The 18,761-nt window shown below is 36.1% G+C and overlaps 1 protein-coding gene across 4 annotated transcripts in view; it reads right to left on the reverse strand.

Annotated features, from left to right (window-relative positions):
- The window catches only part of LOC126768049 (uncharacterized), a 252,387-nt gene that overhangs the window by 152,761 nt on the left and 80,865 nt on the right, over positions 1 to 18,761 (reverse strand). The window contains exon 3 of one of the 4 annotated variants that reach the window (XM_050485926.1): positions 14,929 to 14,970. The exons of the other annotated variants lie outside the window; for them this stretch is intronic. The gene's annotated coding sequence lies outside the window, so the exon portion shown is untranslated. The remainder of the gene's footprint in view (positions 1 to 14,928; positions 14,971 to 18,761) is intronic. 4 annotated transcript variants of the gene reach the window in all.

The raw sequence follows: 18,761 nt of genomic DNA on the forward strand, positions 1-18,761 counted from the left end.
CAAACACCAGTAAATATACAACAAACAAATTGGCACTGCAATGAAAGTAGAATGTAAGCAAAGAGAAGATGGTAAGAAAATGGCGAAAAAAGGAAAAAATCATATCCGAATGGAAACACCATTGTGACAACAATGATATATTGGAAGACGCTGGGCGGTAGCATTGTATTTGTGTTTGTATTTATACTCTGTATTTTGTACTTTGTGCTAATGGAAACACAAATGTCTGTCTGTTATTATTTATATACACAATTGTGTGAGTGTATGTGTGTTTGTGTGATGGCGCTGCCAAAAGAAATAATCATAATAGAAATTGAGGAACAATTGAGGTTCCTGCCAATGCAAAAGAAGGTAAAACAGGATGTTTTAGCTTTGTTTACGCACCGCCTACTTGTCTGCGCACAGGCGGAGTGCTGTGCATCGACATCCTGCTGGCTTCCTTCCTGTGCGCTTCCTTTTCGCCTTACATCCATTTGTTCACAGCAAATGACAATCTTAACCCATTCATCTTGCAAATTGAAGTGGACATTGTAAACAATACAATGAGTTATACCGCCCTTTGCTTACACAGCACAGCACATACATAAACACACACCCACAACAATAACGCTGCGAATATATCTGTGCAAGCAGTTGGTAGACAATTGAAATGTGTCCAGGCAATTATTCACTGGTGCGAGGCAAAAAATCTGTGTATTTTATTTGTAGTTCTCTTTTTTGGGTTTTTTTTTTTTTTGAAATTGCACGCCATATCTGAATAATTAGATTAACAAGCTCTGCCTGTGTTATATGAACGCGTTGAATTTCCTTTCGTTCAAATAAAAATGATATCCCCAACCGGCAGAAAGAAAAGGTTGTTTACACAGTTTTTATATTATAATTTCCCGGAGATTTTAAATTAATTCTCAAAGTGGATTAAATTACCGATTGGCTGCTAATTCAAAGTAAATATTCTGTATTTAAAGCTTAAATATTTAGCTACTGGCTTTAACGCTTTCTCTCTTCTCTTAATTGTAATAGCGAGCGTACGTAATGTTATATTTCGTTAAAAAATATTCCTTTTGGTAACAGACGTTAATCTTAATTAAAAAAGATGACTAAACTTACCTTTGGACCATATTTTGAATGTTTGCAGACAAAGAAGAAGAACAGTTTTGTGCTCAGATTGTATGTAGTATGTAACAAAAAAACAATACCGTTTTCGTTTAGTATTCTGAAAAATAGGTTCTTAAGCACATCTACGAAAATCTCTCCAAGCAAGAGGTTTTTTTTTTGTAACGAAAAGGTCCTCCGCCTTACAGTTTGTTATTTTTTCTTATATTGAGATATGAAAATGCATATCCCTCTCTCAATTACTCTAAAATAACTCCTGTTTCATAGATTTTGTACGAAATTGAACGCTCAACAAAATAGTCTTCCCAATCTACAAGATATCCAATATCAAAAATTAACCAAAGAACAGAAAAAAATAAAAACAAGAAAAACGTTAACTTCGGCTGCACCGAAGCTAATATACCCTTCAAAGGTGCATTTCTTTTAGTAACTATGTGTCCAGTTTGTATGGAAGCTATGTGCTATAGTAATCCGATCTAAACAATTTTTCAACAGATCATATTATTTCCTTAAACAGTAATCCATGTCAAATTTCGTGAAGATACCACGTCAAATGCAAAAGTTTTCCATACCAGCAATAGATTCCGATCGTTCAGTTTGTATGGCAGCTATATGCTATAGTTAGCCGATGTGAATAATTTATTCGTATATTACATTATTATCCTAAAAAAATGTCAAATGTGAAAGTTTTCCATACAAGAACTTGATTCCGATCATTCAGTTTGTATGGCCTATATATGTTATAGTGGACAAATGAGCAGCTTCTTGAAGAGAAAATGGCCTTTGCAAAATTTCAAAACGATATCATAAAAACTGAGGGACTAGTTCGTATATATACAGACAGACAGACGGAAATGGCTTAATTGACTCAGCTCAACATACTGATAATTTATATATATACTTTATAGGGTCCCCGACGCTTCCTTCTGGGTGTTACAAACTTCGTGACAAACTTAACCTGTGTTTCAAAGCACCAAGCAAAAAAATATTCGTGTTTGTTACTCACCTTAATATATTTATAAATAATATTGTTCAACTGGAGGATGGAGCCATGTATAGAAGTTTACGCAAATGAGGGAAGTTCTTTCAGCGCCGTTCCCTTGATAGTGGCCCGTACGATTATTTTACATATGGCTCAAGCAGCTCACGACTTCCAGTCTTAGACGAACTATCGAAAATCTGACCCGAAAACACTTTTCTCTAGGCGTGAACTTTAAAGAAAACTATAGCCTTCATTCGTGCTTCTAACTCACTTAAGCAATAAGCACTACACATTTCTCCACCAAAGAAGCAATTTCTCTAAACTCGCCTTGGACATCGTAGAATTTATTAAATACACAACTGAAAATGCAAAACGATTTTCATCAACCACAAGGACTTTCAAAATGAAGTATTTGCCCTAGCGTGAGCGTACAAATATAAAAAACAAAAATTTCAGTTTAATAATAAATACCAAGTTAGCGTAAACATCAAATTTGTTAAGAGTTTACTAAGTTACAATATTTTTTTGGACATTCTTCTGAATTTTAATTTTCTAAAGTTTAAGATAAGCTCGCCGTAGAAAGTCAAAATAAGCAATGTTTTCAACTTTTTAATTTTATGCTAATAATATGGATTTTATACGGCCTCCAAGTTAGCCAGTTTTCGTCTCATCATGTCTTCACTTCGTCTAAGCCCGTTTTAAAAGAAGCGCACTTTAATATCTGCGGGCCATGAACATGTTTTGTGATCTGGTTTGATGATACTCAGTTTCAGCTCTCATTTCTTAGTTTTCTTTCAATAAACTGATGAAAAGCTACTTAAAAAGCTACACTCGTATAGTATTTCAAAAAAAAATACTATATAGAAGCGCAAAAACTTTTGGGGGATAAATTAAAACTAAAGAAAACTTATAGAAGAAAACTGTGTATACAAACTCTTTGCTTATCGCAGCACTGGAGATTGGAACTCATTCAAAATGATGAGCCTCTTTCAACAACAAAATCAACGCTCCTATTAAGGTTTATATAAATTTATATTCAACATTTTACAGGACGTGATCTAACAATAGATTTCGCTATCTCAGGTAAACAGAGCACAGCATGTGACAATGTGGCAGGGCAATCAAATGACAGCTATGAATAGGATCAAAGGCGACACCAATAATAGCTCGACGCTAGGGTTAGCACAACACCTAAAATAAATAAACAACATCCAAGCAAACAAACAATAGCTAAGCCCTACAAACATAGATGCATATACATCAATACATATGTCTGTATATACTGCAGGTACTTCAAAAAACAAAAGCTGCAAGTACGAGTAAGGGTCCTTAGGATTAGAGTGGGCATATGCCATAAACAGGAAAAATTCTCTGTGTTATGTTAATAATAAAACATTTAGAATAACAGTAGAAACAACAACACTAAAGGCAGCATACATATGGGCGCATTAGAAACAACAATAACAGCAACAGCCAGTTAACGGAAGTCATTCAAGAAGAGCGCCTGCTGATGTTGTCGCCCTACGTGGCGTATGAGCAACAAAATTAGATATCAAAGCAGAAGTACGATAAGCATTAATAGACAAACTGGGAATATACATACTATATATGCAGCTGTACAGCTAAACATATATTTGTATGTATATTCTTTGTAAGCAGAATTGATTGACACCAAAAACAACAATAGCATGTGTGTATTTGCATGGAGAATTATAGAGAAAGCAATAACACTGACAGTTGACCATTACACACACACACGCACATACTCTATGCTACTCTAATACACATGTAAGCACGTGTTGAGTACATAATGAATTTGTGCTCTTTTCAACAATACAGTCCAATAATCAACATTTCCTCTCCACACGAGTCCACTTTACTGCAGCGCCACACAAAACTTGTACGAAGATACCTATATTGATGTAATGTTCCTTACAATACGCACATAGATTTATATATGTATGTGGGTATGTAAGTAAACAAAAGCTGCCAGCTCGTACAGCAAAGTGTGCTTATCAATGCCTGGGCTATTGCAGGCAGATGGAAGGATTATTTGTAACAACGACAAATAAGCTTAAATTATATATAATACATACATATGTGAACGGCTGCACATAAGCAACTAAATATATAGCATAAGCTAAATTACTTTACGTATTTTCGCAACGCAATCGAGCGTGCAGGGATGTGTTTACGCTTACAGCAGATATTTTGCTGTTATGAAGGTGCGTCCGAAGCCAACAGACGGCAGGCAAATGGAGGGCAATCAGTAAGCAATCACTGGCACACACACACACACATTGTTGTGTAGGAGTACGGGCATAATACCATGAATTACCGGCTATGGCGGGGCGGGCTCAATTTGATGTTGGTGCGTGAAAACGTGTCAGCCCGCAGCTATTTAGCTCGTGTTAGTTTTAGGAAAACTTACATTTTCCCAAAGAAAATAAAGTGAAAGGCATATAAATGGTCGTTCCTAAGATATAAATAAATATATTGGAAAGCAGGCAATAACTTAATGGCATGTACCACATATTTTGTATGTGCTGTTATTAACAATGATTGTTAGTTTACGATTAAAAGATATTAATTTTGGTTTAGTGATTAATATTTTTATTTATTTTATGATTTATGACTTGTGATTAGTTATATATTCTATGTTTACCGTGAAATATTGTGTATGCCAGACTCATATTAAGTGATTTGTGATTTCATATGTTATATGATCTGTGATTCATGTTTTAATTAATCAGTGACTTATAGTCCTTGATTAATTTAATATTTAGTTTGCAGCCCCAATGTGAAAAAATATTAATTTTTACAATAACTTTAGTACACTGTATGAATTCGAAATTATAATTTGTTTACTTAGATTTCATAATTTGTATTTTATTAATTTATGATTTATGATTCATGATTAACAACGATTAATGATGATAATTATTTATGCTTTAAGATTTACGATTTATGATTAATGATTTTCGATTTGTGAGTTATGATTTATGATTAATTAATTGTAATTATTTTCTATTTCTGATTTAAAATTTATGGTTTATAATTTATAATTACTGATTTACATTTATTGATTATTAATTAATGAAACTGATTAACGATTTATGACTTATGACTAATGATTTATGATTTCTGATTAATGTTTTATTATTTATGATTAATGATGACAATGATGTATGATATTTTTTATGATGAATGAATATTGAAAAACCGATTAAGGTAGTAGTCTGGTAACTTGTGTTAAAAAATTGAACTTTTTTTTTTCTTAATTTAAAAGTAAAATGTCTTGAGAATATACTGTGAAAATTTCAGATAGAAATTCGAAATATTTCGGGAGTTATAACGAGTTTCCTAGAGCGCCTCGAAGTCCAACTTTTAAGGTCGACCGAACTTTAAAAACGTTTTTCTCAAAACATTGTTTTTCTGGTCGGCCCGGGTCCTAACTTGTTTTCTACTGAACCGATTGCTTTCAAATAACAGGCTGTTCTACACACTTATAGTTCTCGCCTAACTTTTTAACTTACAACCCTTTTTTTGCAAAAATAAAACGACTTTTTTTCAAAGTCCGCCATTTTGTTATTTACCCTTGGAATTTAACTTCAGTAGTTCCGACTAGAATTACATTATTAAGAATAATCAAGAATATTTGATATCAGATAACGTCAAGAGCCAAAATCACCCTGGCCACCCACGTGCATTTTTTTTTTTTTGAGGTCCCAACTTCGAGTGACAATAATACGAAAAGTAATAAAGTTTTAATTTTTTTCAATTAAATTTTTGTTTATATTTTCAGTATGTAAAGAAAAACATTCCAAATATTCAAGATAATTAATTTTATTTTCCTATAAAAAACCACCCTCCAAAGAAGTCATGAAAATAGGCATAAGTTACCGGACTACTACCTTAATGCTAATGCTTTATGATTTATCCCAATTTTTACTGGCGTGGCTATTATTTGCGATTATATCAAGCGACTTTTGTTTTATATTGAATAATGGATTTCTGTAAAACATTTTACTTATTTTATTTTATATTGTATTTCACTATATCCAAGTTATAAACTACTAATCCGATATTTGAATAATATTGTTTGCACTAAAACTCTTTTTCTAAAGAATTTTATCTAAAATTTGAAAAGTTAAAACTTCACGTGGATTAGTTTTGAATTATTGAAAGCTTATAAACTCTTCTATCCGTTTCTTGTATCCAACATAATCCATATTCAAATTATCCTCAAACGTCGAAAAAGCACTTTAAACTGTCTTAACTTTCTGGCCTATAAATTAATCAAAATCCATAAAACGAGCTTTAAATTGAATTTCAGTGATTCGATTAAATTTTCGCCGACACAAGCAAAAGCCGGTAAACAAGCATTCAAGCAATGCTCCAAATTCAGAGTTCAAAACGTGTTTTTACGATAGTTTTTGGGGGTGTTGTGTGTAAGAAGGGGAGGCGATCTGTATGCATAAATAAAACGGTAAGTCGAGGTGACAGGCAGGTGAGGCAATAAATTGAAATTATTTCGGCAGGCATGAAGGAAAGGATGAACAAATGCGGACGATCGAATTACCGAACAGAGCCAAATGCCGCATGAATATTGCGAATAGAAGGCCAAAGCTCAAGTTGATAGCGGGGACTGGCTACAGGCGACAAGCGACAAGCTACTAAATATGAGTAAAGACACACATACATTTGGATATCGATTTTTATGCTCTGGTAGCACAGAGTCACACAAAGGTTACGTGTGTTCGGTGACACTTTGAAATTTAATCGGCTGTTTAAGCAGCGGATAAGGTTTCCACTTTATATGTATGTATGTATGTATGTGTACGTGTGGGTCCTCACCTACTCTATATTGCTTTGTAATAAATTCGCGCAACAGCAAATCGTTCGTATTCAAAGGATGAATGTAAATTTGACTGATGAAAATGTACGAATAACGGTGTTTGTGGGTGTGGCATTTGGCTTGCGCGTACAAAAGGTGACTGCAGAGTTTATTTGCTTTAGGCAGGCAATCAAGCGCGTAAGGCGCAGACAAATCGGGTTTCAGGGTGAGATTAGTGAGCGCGCTTATCGCATTAAATGTCGCCGATATTGTGATGTTGGTATTTCATTTTGATTTCAATGTGCCAAATATTTGCCAATACTGACAAATAAACATACAGTTACACAGGTGACGGCGGAAAATATTCTGTGACACATTTTGCACAAGTGTTTTGCTTGTAAGGGCTTCAGTTGGGCTTATAGAAATGTCACTGATATACAAATCGTTTCTAATGCCATAGTGATGTGATACACAAACAAAAACTAAGGAAAATGATTAAAAGAACTTCACGAAAGACTTTGTAAGGCAATAATACCCGTGTTGTAATAATAAGGACATTACTCTTACAAATTACACTGTTAAACACTGTTTTACAACACGAAGTTTTTGATGATACTTGTTTATCTTGGTGTACTCTCATTAACACTATGGTATATAATAATTTTTTTTCTCCAGTTTTTTCAATTGACTCAAAACGGTTTCCTCGCAGCGATGTTTTGAGTTTGCTGAATAGCCAGAAGTCATACGGAGCTAAATCAGCACGATATTAGTTGAAATTTTGGCGAAAAACTCACGAAGAATCAGTGTAGTATGCGGCGGTACACTATCGTACTACAAAAACCAATAGTTCTCGGCCAATAATTTCGGCCTCTTGTTAAGAATAGCTTTACGCAAACGACGCATAGCACTCAAGTATTTCTTGTTGACAGCTCGGCCAGTCGGAAGGAATTCGGGGTGAACCACACATTGGTAATCGAAGAAAACTGTCAACATTAGCTTGATTTTTGACCTGCTTTGACGTGGTTTTTCGGCTTCGGCTCACCTTTTCCACGATATTCGACGTCTGTTTTCGGGTCGTGAGCATAAATCCAAGACTTATCGCTAGTAGTAATACGTTTCATGACATTCTAGTTGTCAGAAAGCATTGTTTCACAGGAGTAACACGCCGCTCTTTTTCGGAAAAATTTAGTGTATTTGGAACTGCGTGCTTTCATTTTTCGTAGGCCCAAATGATCCTCAAATCTCAAATGGTTTTCATTGATCCATCCGATATTTCAACGATGTCAGTAAATCCTCTGACTTTCAATCGTCGATTCTTAAACTGTAATTCCTTTATTTTATTGACGTGTTGATCATCACTTGATGTTGATGGTCGTCCTGGACGTAATATGTATCAATCAAAACACTTGCTCGCGACAGACAAAAGTCTTACTATTTGTTGCCCACAGTAATTAAGAAACTTCCGTTACAGCATATCACCGCTAGGCTGAGTAGTTCCGTCTCAAGAACTGCGCTCCAACCAATTTACCGCTATTCAAGGACAAAAATTGCTCTAAAAATGTTTAATTCACTTCCTAGTCTAACCCTAACGGTTATTACGTCGACGCGTCAACAGTTAAGTGCCGTCATAATAGACAAGAGTGTGGGTAACAATCGGTGAAGTAGTGCAGCATGTTTAAAAACATAACGGCAATTTCAGTTGAACTCCTAACGACGCGTTGCGCATTTTTTGCAGCAAAAGTCAACTTCAAAAGGTTGAACGAGCGCCAAGCAACACAGCTTCAAAATCACAAACTTGCCAAGCGACTTGCCTTACAACGGCGTCAGCCAGCCGAGCGTATCGCGCACAAAGCGCATTACACTTAAGCTGCAAGTAGACGCGCATAATCCCGTTTTGTGCGCATTGCTTTGCTTCGCTTTGAATTTCTGTAAAGTAATACATCCACACTCACACACATACAAACACTTCGAGGGACGGATGCCACTTTTAGCTGCCGCTTTAATTCTAATATGCGCCGCTGTTCTTGTTCTTGTTTTGCCTATGCCATTTTTGCACGAATTCATTTAGCGCTGCAGCACAGTCAGACCAAACCGCCACCTGCATACACACACCCACAAACAGCTGCAGCGTGCGAATTTCCCTCATTCATACTCTACACAATTACGGCTGTATGTTTCGGTATTTACGTGCAATGGCGCTGCAGCAGGTGCCCGGTGAGAGCGCTTGCTACATACACCTTACTGCCAATTTCCAACTCGTTCAAATTGGCGCTGAAGTTTTTTAATTTGCTGCAAAAAAGCATACAAAAAATATAATAATGATATAAATGAAGTTTATGCGCAGCAGCAACGGTAAATCCAATTTTTTTGCAATTTTAAATTTTTAAACAATTTTATTTTTAATTTTTGTATATATTTTTATGCTTCCTCTGTACTACAAATGACTGAGCGTCGCATCGTGGCAGACTTAATAGCACATAGCGTCTGCTCGCTTCAGCAGCGGCAACGTCATTAGCATATTTTACATAGAAAAGCCTCTTCTGCCGCACAACCAGCCCCCACTTCCAGACCCTTTCGCGAGCTTGCACCACATTTGTGTAGACTTTCAGGTAAAAAGAAATAAAAGGATTAAAATTACGCAAAAAGTCTCCCTCTCTCCGATGTCTGTCGCAACTTTATTTACCTGGCTACCACAATCCACATCGCTCCTTCGCTGATTACAGCACAAAACGGATAAAAAAAAATTGTAGTGCAACTTTTTGTGCGACGTTTATGCGCGGAAATTAGTGCAGAGTGCAAGTTTAGAAAGGCTGAAGGACGCGGCTGAGCGAGCGTCGTGCGCAAAGGACAATCTCTACAGTTTTTATATTTCGTAGGTAAAGTTTAGCATAAAGCCTGGGCTATAGTCGCAGCGATGGTGTGTGTGTGTGTGTGGAGGGTGTAAAGGATAAGCTGCTTTGTTTGTATATTAAGTAGTATGAAACTCAAACAGAGGCGTGTTGTAAGGAAAAAGTTGAGTATGAAAATGAGCTGAGCTGTTGCTTTTTGTAGACGCTTGTCAAATAAAATGTACCTATTAAAGTTAATGAGACTGATTTAAATTTATTTTACTATAACTACATGTTACAGCCTTAATAAAAATTTAATTAACATAACTTTGTTTACCAAATTGGTGTAAATCAAAAACTGTACAATTAAACTTAAACAACTGTTTCTCTGAAATAAAGTTAATTCAATTAAATTTTCTTCAATTTTTTATGAGACAATATATCGGCCAAAGAACAAAAATCTATAAGCGAATTGGTGATAGTATCCATCTCTTCTTCACAGACTATAAAACACACATACTATATAAAAAATTGTGCTAATTGCACAAACGCTATATTATTTTCAATGTCAGTTCAAGCCTAGGTTTAAAAAATTAGCAATGCCACTCAATTAATCATCATAAACCTCTGAAATACACGTATACATATATGTGACCTGGTCTACGAAAAGGGAGCTAACGTGCGAAAACTAGTTTTCTGGGAAACACCGTTATCTCGTTATTTCTCCGTTCACAATTTCAATAATTTTGACACCTAAGCCCCCTTTCCGTAGACCAGGACCATATATTACTTGTTACAATACGATGTGTATAACTGTGTTCAATTAACGGTATGTATTGAACTAATTACTTGATCTTTTGAAATAAAGCTTAAAAGCTGGCGATCTAACCTTAAAATTTGTGCTCTACAAAAAATGCTGTTTTTTTTGTTTTAAACAAACATTTCTTTAAGCCGTTACATGGATTTGCGAGTTTCAATTTTCATTTCATTTTGATTTTGAAGTCGGTTGGCAAGATTTCTCGAGAACTTCTCAATCGATCTTCAGGAAATTTTATACAGGTCCTTGAGATACAAATTTTGAAGACTTCGACGAAGGATTTTTTTTCGATTACAAGATTAATTTTTCTTAAAAAATGTCTGCCAAAAATACTTTTTTCGAAAAATTTCAGAATTTCTTTGCTAATAGTGTCTATAACAAAAAAATTGTTGAAAAAGAGCTGTTTTTTACCCGAGAAAACTCATGTAACTCCTTAAAAGTTATACGCAGCTAAAGCACGAAGTACTAGATTTAGTTGCTTAATGGAAAATATTAAAAAAATGACATGTTCCATACATAGAAAAATAAAAATAAGTTAGCCATTGTGTAAATTAAGAATAAAGAGCTTGCTTACTTTGAATTCTTACTTTTAGAGCAAAAATCCGAAACAAGTGCTAGCAGAAAAACTTTTTTATTTGGTGAGATATGTTTACTAAATTTGGCATGGATTGTTGTTTAAGGCAATAAAGTATTATCGTGAAAAATTGTGCAGGTCGAACCATTATCGGATATAGCTGCCATCCAGACAGAGAGACAATTCGAATTATATTCCTGAATATTTTGAAGTTATTTTGTGCAAAAAAACAATCGTTTTTTCAAAATCCTAGACCAGAATTAGAAAGAGGTCGAACTACATATACAGATCGATCGAAATTATGTTCCTGAAAGAAGTTATTTTGTGTTTAGAAAGAGCTTTATAGCTTTTTCTTGTTTTCTCTATATACAGATTCATTTTAACCCATAAATTCAATAGATTACTTTTTTGATTTACCATACTGTACAGTACACACACAAAATTACACAAAAAATCCATGTTATTAAATGCGAAATAAATTGAACTCAGACACACAGCCGATTAAGATCTTAAGATATAAATATTAATGCTTATTCATTTCAGAGAGCGAAAGTACGTGACTATTTCATATGCTGGGCTTTCATAAATCTGGCAATTACACTCTTACTGGAATTGAGATGACTCAGCCACTCTTTGAGCGGCGCCTGTGCTGATTTCTAACATTTCATTCCATTTTTGGTTTTCATCCGCATTTGTGTTTTGTTTCTGTGATGCTTTTATTCTGATTGCAATTTCACATGTTTATCGTAGTGGCATGATTTTCGAAATTTTCTTCCGCTTTTGCGGTAATTGTGTGGGATTTATGTATGACTTGCAAAGAAAGAGACATACAGCCATAAGAAAGTTATAGTTTTCTAATAAAAGTTCTAAATTGACAAAAAACACATGCATACATACAAATATATAAACGTCAGCCGAAATTGAATATTTGTCCAAGTAAAAAAAATTAAGTAATTTAGAGCATCGTGGTTCAAAATGGTCATTCGAGTCAGATAGAACTGACTATCGTGAAATTATTGGCATAAGCCAGGTCTAAAGCCAGTGCCTGCTAAGCGCAAGTCAGGATACCATTGTGACCTGGCATACAAATGATTCTGATGATGAACTAGCTTGATAGTGAGGACAAACACTCACTGACTAGCTTTGAGCGCACAGCTACGGTAGGGAGATCAGCGCAAATATTGCCGCTCTGCCTATAGCCTAAAGCTAAGATTCAAGGAGAGAGCTGCTTACAGAAAACCCCCTAACACTTTTTCCCCTAGCTAAACTGATCCAACTCGACCCCATTCCGATGTGAGCGGGGCTTTGCAATTGCCAGCGATAACGCTGTGAATTGTGTTGTTTTAGAAGCTCTTTTTTTAAATTTTTGAAATACTATTAACTCTTCTCTGCTCGTATAAGAATTTTTTGCGCATCCGCTTCATTTCACAACATTTTCTATACAAAACTGAATATTTGCTCAATAAAGTTGAGTTCTTTTCCCACTTTTCGCTCGTTTTCCTTCACTTGGTGCCGCTACTTTATCCACCTGGCTCAGCTTACAATCTCACTCAGATCACTTTTATTTCACAGCAAAGTCGCTTAAATTAATTAAAAAGTTATCAAAGTCATAGCAAAACAGTATCCAAACAGTCATCGCTGGTGACACTCGGAAGCTGCGACATTACTTTCCACAACGCTGATAGCCTCCCGCCTTGCGTCCGCATGTTAGCTGCAGTTGCAATGTGTCAACCACAGCAAAAGTTGTGGCAACCGAAGAAGAGAGTACAGGGAACAAAACAAAATATAAGAAAGTTTCCACCGCAGAGTAAACCTGGTTGGACTTCTGCAACAACAACAAGAATATTGTTGAGAAATCGAAGCATCAACAAACAGCCGCGTCATCATATCTAGCGTAGCCATCTACTGATTGTAGCGCGGAGATTTAAGTACTTTTCAACATAATTATCACTTGAAATAGCTGCGTAATGCTTCAGCTGTGCTTCGCAGCGCTTATTTGAAACTTACGGGAGTTAAAGATGTATTAACAGTAGATAAATGCTGTAACGGCGGTGTCAATATCAGCGGACTCATGCAAACTGTCCATATGAAAGAAGAACACATCACAGTTTACCTTACTCGCGAGTAAAGATATACGTACTACACGTTCTGTATTGTTAGTCACAACAACAATAAAAATTGGAATATTATTTTGAAAACGGTAATGTTAAATGTTACTAACAATACTGTGCTGCGTTTCAAACCCTCACCGAACGACAGTTAAGCACGCAGCGAACTGCACTTGAAATACCTGACAGAAATAACAGAGAAAGATACAGAAATTGCAGAAAAACTCCCAACAACCGAACAAAGAAACATTTTTTCTTACACAGTACATATCTGCTTAATACATAGGTATATACAATGTTTCACATCGAAGCGATACAAACAACCAGACGCGCTTAAAAGTATGCTTCAGCAATATTGCAAATCACTGTTGAATGATCGACGTAAATCAGTAAGAAAATCGCGCGTTCAAAATGAAAATGTTAAGCTCACAGCAACAAGAAAAGCAACAATTTTTACTTATCACACAATTTTCATGCTTCACGATTGTTGCTTTATGCTTTCTCACGATTTTTGGCCGCACTCGAATTCACCAAGACATGGCATGAAGCTGTCTGTCTTTCTGTAAATTCAAGTTGTGATTTCAGCTGCCAGCAATGTTGCTTCACTCTGCTCGTTCGCTATCTTTTATTCGCCGTCATTGTTTATGTTTGCCGGGATGATTGTGAATTATGTAACAATAAAATGCACGTAAAGTTCAGGTGTGCCTCCGGCTATTCGCTACTTTATAACCGCGTTGGCAATAATGCGCTGTAGTTTTAAGTGTCTTTAAGGGTAAATCACCAAAGAGTCATATTTGATAGGTAAGAAAGCGAAAAACCTAATACGTTGGGTGTGATTTATGGTGTTCCTACCTATTGAGTTAACTGTAATTTTAGCTCTACTAAAGGGTTCTTTAACTGCACAACTTAGTTGCGGTAGTTTACTTTCGACTATTCACAATTATGTGACGCGCGCGCGGTGTATCTGTCTCTACATCTGTAACGCATCAAATAGTGGTGATGTGAGTAAAATGAAAGTTATCACCAAACCAGCAAAAGAAAACTTTTGAATACTTTCGAAATACCAGCCCTCCTAGACATAACTCGAAAGTCTGTCGTGATATTTGCATGAGCATTTGATATTTTTATACCCCAAAAAGGGTATTTGTCACACAGTTTCTGATACCCAAAAGCAAACGTCGGATTATACATAAAAAATTATCAACGTGACGAGCCGAGTCGTTTTAAGCTTTTTATCCGCCTGACCGTCTGTCGGTATATATGCGAACTAGTCCGTCAATTTTGAGATATAGATCTGAAATTTTGAACGCCTTCTTTTCGGTGCAAGAAGGTGCTAATTTGTCGGAACCGCCAATAACGGATCACTATAGCATACAACTGTCATACAAACTGAACGAAAACCTATTCATTTGACGCGATTCCTTCCTATGTGTACATATATGTAGCCTAAGGCAATGGAACAATCTTCAAACAATAGTCCATACCTGGTATACAAAATGACCAATCAAAATCAAGTTCTAGTATCTTTTGCATTTGTAAAGAGTGTTATAGCTTCTGAGCTTTTTAATAGAATTTAACACTGACGTATCATTATTTTGAGAAATATTGCATACTTACAGCTATTTGGTTTCGAATTTTACTGTCTAAAAAAGTGGAATACAATGCTTACCAATATTTTATACGTGCAAAGTGCTTGAAAGCTAAAAGCGACCTGTAAAAATATAAAAGTATATTATTAGCATATTTCTAGTGAAACTTTTGATCAAATGTGTGTGTAAAAACGAGTTTTTGGATTTTGATTTAAAGCAAAACTTTTTACCAATACATTCTACAAATATGCGTAAACACATATAAATCAGATGGGATGTCTGAAGGTATGCGCTCCCAAGTGTTATAGCCTTGACCCGCCAAACACGGGACAGTCAAGAGGGAAGTTTTGAGTCGTTTCCACCTCATCTTTGCCATACAGCTTCTGCAGATGACGTCTGGTGAGAATTCCAGCCTTTTTGAGTGGACGCCAGTAAGGCAATGGCCCGTTAAAAGCCCCAAAACTAGGGAGAGACTAGCCTTACTGAGGACAAAGAGCTATCTAGCAGTGGAACACAAGAGCATACGGGAGCACTGACCCGCTCCCATTCCACCAATAGCGGTTCGGGTAGAGAAGGAGCAGCATGATTTCGGTTTGGCGATTCCATGATCCAAGTGATCCAGAAGGAAGTCAAAGTGAGTGAGGACATGTATTCTTTTAGGAACCCAGACTCTCTGAGTCTGTTGGCAACTTTCGCAGCTATACACCTTGCCACGATATATACGGGCAATATGTGCAAGATGGCGTTAAGTGCCATGGTTGGAATGCATCTTAGTTCACCACACATGCTATTAAGAGCCGCCCGTTGTGCGCTCTCGAGTTTCTATGCAAGTGTGGTATTTTCTAAAGCCCTCCACCGCATAAAAACTTCTTAGAATATAATGGGCTGGACTATAATGTCATGGAGCCAGAAGACCACTTTTAGTGGGAGATCCCACCTTTTACCAATGGCAGTACAAGGAAATCGGTGCTCTCTCTTTGTTATTTAGTTTCCATGAAAGCTTTCTTTCCAAAATGAGCCCTAAATATTTCACCGTATCTGCTGATTGCAAACGGATGTCTCCCATTTGCGGCAGCGGTGCCACCGGGATCTTGTATCTTCTAGCGAATAAAACTATGCCGATTTTATTTGGGTCGATGGCGAGACCGTTTCGACTGCCTAATTTGTTACGACGCTGAGATATCCCTTCGTCAATTCGCAAACGATACTCAGAAACTTTCCTTTGACAATAAGCGCTACATCATCTGCATAGGCAATCCCCGGTAACGACGATCCTCAAGTTTTTAAGCAGGTCGTTAATGACCAGAATCTATTTGTATAAAAGGAGATACCTGGAACTTTTGGGGTTCCCCTACTCACATTTTGTCGAGACTGTGCCATCCCATTCGGTTTCAATCACTCTGTCGCACCGAAAACTGAAAATGAGGTGTTCGAGATTTGATTCAGCCCAAGATCGCACAGGGCACCTACGACTAAACAATAAATCTCAAAGTCCAAACGAACAAGAATATACTGTATGTTGTCTATATAAAAATCTGAGAGCGTTGCTTTCAATGAACCAGATTTCGTTGCAATTCCTAGCTGTGTTGTCACTTAGTGAACTGAAGTCAGCGTTGGTTGCTGCATGTAAGAAGTATATACATGCGCAAGTACTCTTGTCGTTGTTGCAAAATATGCACACCCAAGCATGCTTTAATATGAAAACGCTATATAAAACAGTTACAGCATATAAAATATGCACGGCGTATGAGTAACATTTGAGCGAGAAACAAAGAGATTTTTTGGGTATTTAAAAGAAAAACAAAAATTTTGACAATATGTTTTTTATTGAACTATTTGCTTTCTGGGCTTTAGTTTCTATGGCAAATAATTTTTGTGGCATTAACCTACTTTTGACATTTTTACTGGTATTTTGCTGCTACATACACGTAAAATGTATTTTTAGAAAAATCGAAAAAATGCAGAATGTCGAATTTCGTTAAAATAATCCACACAAAACAATTTTTCTAGTATTTGCTGAGTGTGCTTATCAACTCTGCAAGATGGATAAGCGGAAACAACCATTAGCTATTAAATAAATTGCAACAACATGAGATTTTAGCAAAGAGACTGTGATTGAGACAGCAATGCAGCGGTATTTTTATGTAAATAAATATATAAATATATATGGCACATGCTGATGCCAACTATTCAAGTATTAAATTTGTGAATTTATGAAAAAACAAACACGTAAAGAGTAAGACTCAAAGCGAAGCAGTTGTTACTGGAAAAAATCAATAGCATTTTCAAAAAGTTTTGAACTGCCAGTTAAAGAAGTAAAGCTATAAATTATCACTCTTGCAATTAATTTTGGACAAAGTTAAGGCACACGCTACAATCTGATAGGAAACTCCACCAGATCGTCGCTGCGCAGTTAACTCCACAAATATTTATTGCTTAAATCTTGTGTAATTTTCTTAAAACATATTTTATTTATGAAACAACTCGCTACATAGTGCAAATTTCTTCTCACGACTGAACAAGTTTTCGGCTTTAAGGCGTTGCGCTTATCTTTGACTATTCCAACTATGCTTTAGACGATTTTGTAACTTTAACTTTTGTTGCGCAGGAAAGCGTGAAGCCACACTTGCTGCAGAACTGCGTGTGCTTCGTAAATATGCAAATCCCTACTAAGTCTGCATGGATACATGTGCTTGTAGACGCTTACACATGTTTGTTTGTCGGATAGATCATTTACATGTGGCGCAAAAGGGTGCAACGTATTGGGTGAGATGTATGATACTGCACAGGTAAGCCTGATGTATGATTCCATAGTGGGTTACCCGAGCTATGTAGCCCAGTGAAACGTTGTGGCAATGCTTTGTATACTAGAAGAATGAGTGTTTAAAAGAATTCAAAGGTTGCACTTTTGTTTTCACACAACAGACAATCGAAAGAAGATGAAACATTCGAGAGAGAATGTTCGGTTTTGAGTGCTTCTCATAAAAATGCTGTTAGAGGTTTGTAAAGCAATTTTTATTAACTATATCCTTTCAAAATAATATAGAGTAGACGGTTACAATTGGAATCTTCATTCTCAAATGCAACAACAAGCGTGCTTTTATCACGCAAATTACAGTTTGCGCAGCTTTCGTATGAATGAAAAAATCTCATGCACACACATGCACGAATAAATCAGTATAAAGTACTACCAAAGAGAAAAAATATCTCAAATTTTTGAAACCAGAGCTTATATCGTAAACGATAAGCTTTCTTAAATGTGTGCGAAGCTCGCCTGCGATTTTCTGTATGGATTTTACTGTGAACTAACTGTTATATAAATATACATATAATATTTGTTTGTTGCGGTACCTCCTAGTTTATTCCAGCTAATTTTCCTTATAAATCACACACGTATAGATGTAAAATATACTGAGATTATCTTATATATATATCAGTGTTCTAGCAGCTTTCTATATTTTTTCTTCGCTTCTATGAATGTCTATGTGTGTGTATTCGCCTGCATACTCTGAAACTGCTTAACAGCGAACAAAGCAAAAGTCACGTAATTTTACCTCAGCTATCAACTATGGCGGCTAAGTCACCTTAAGTCGCAGCGACGTGCTCCAATCGCTGCTTTTGCAACTGAATGTCTTTGCACGCACCAGAAAATATTTGCAGGAACTGCCACAATTTTGCCGATATTCAAAGAAAGCAAAGCGAAATCGATTTTGAGTTTTTGTAACAGCTCTGGAAAGCGTAGACAACAACTTGTGGTGAAGCTGATTGTGAAGTGTTATTTTTTTTATTTTTGTTGCTACTTTTGCGGTGTCTTTTCATAATACAAACCAAACTTTTTGGCTTTCTCTCATAAGATTGAGCCTTTCAAACACAAACCCTTAGACAAGGTTCACACACGAGGATTTTTGTTGCC

Source organism: Bactrocera neohumeralis, chromosome 2, assembly GCF_024586455.1.
Source record: "Bactrocera neohumeralis isolate Rockhampton chromosome 2, APGP_CSIRO_Bneo_wtdbg2-racon-allhic-juicebox.fasta_v2, whole genome shotgun sequence".
NCBI classification, from domain to species: domain Eukaryota; kingdom Metazoa; phylum Arthropoda; class Insecta; order Diptera; family Tephritidae; genus Bactrocera; species Bactrocera neohumeralis.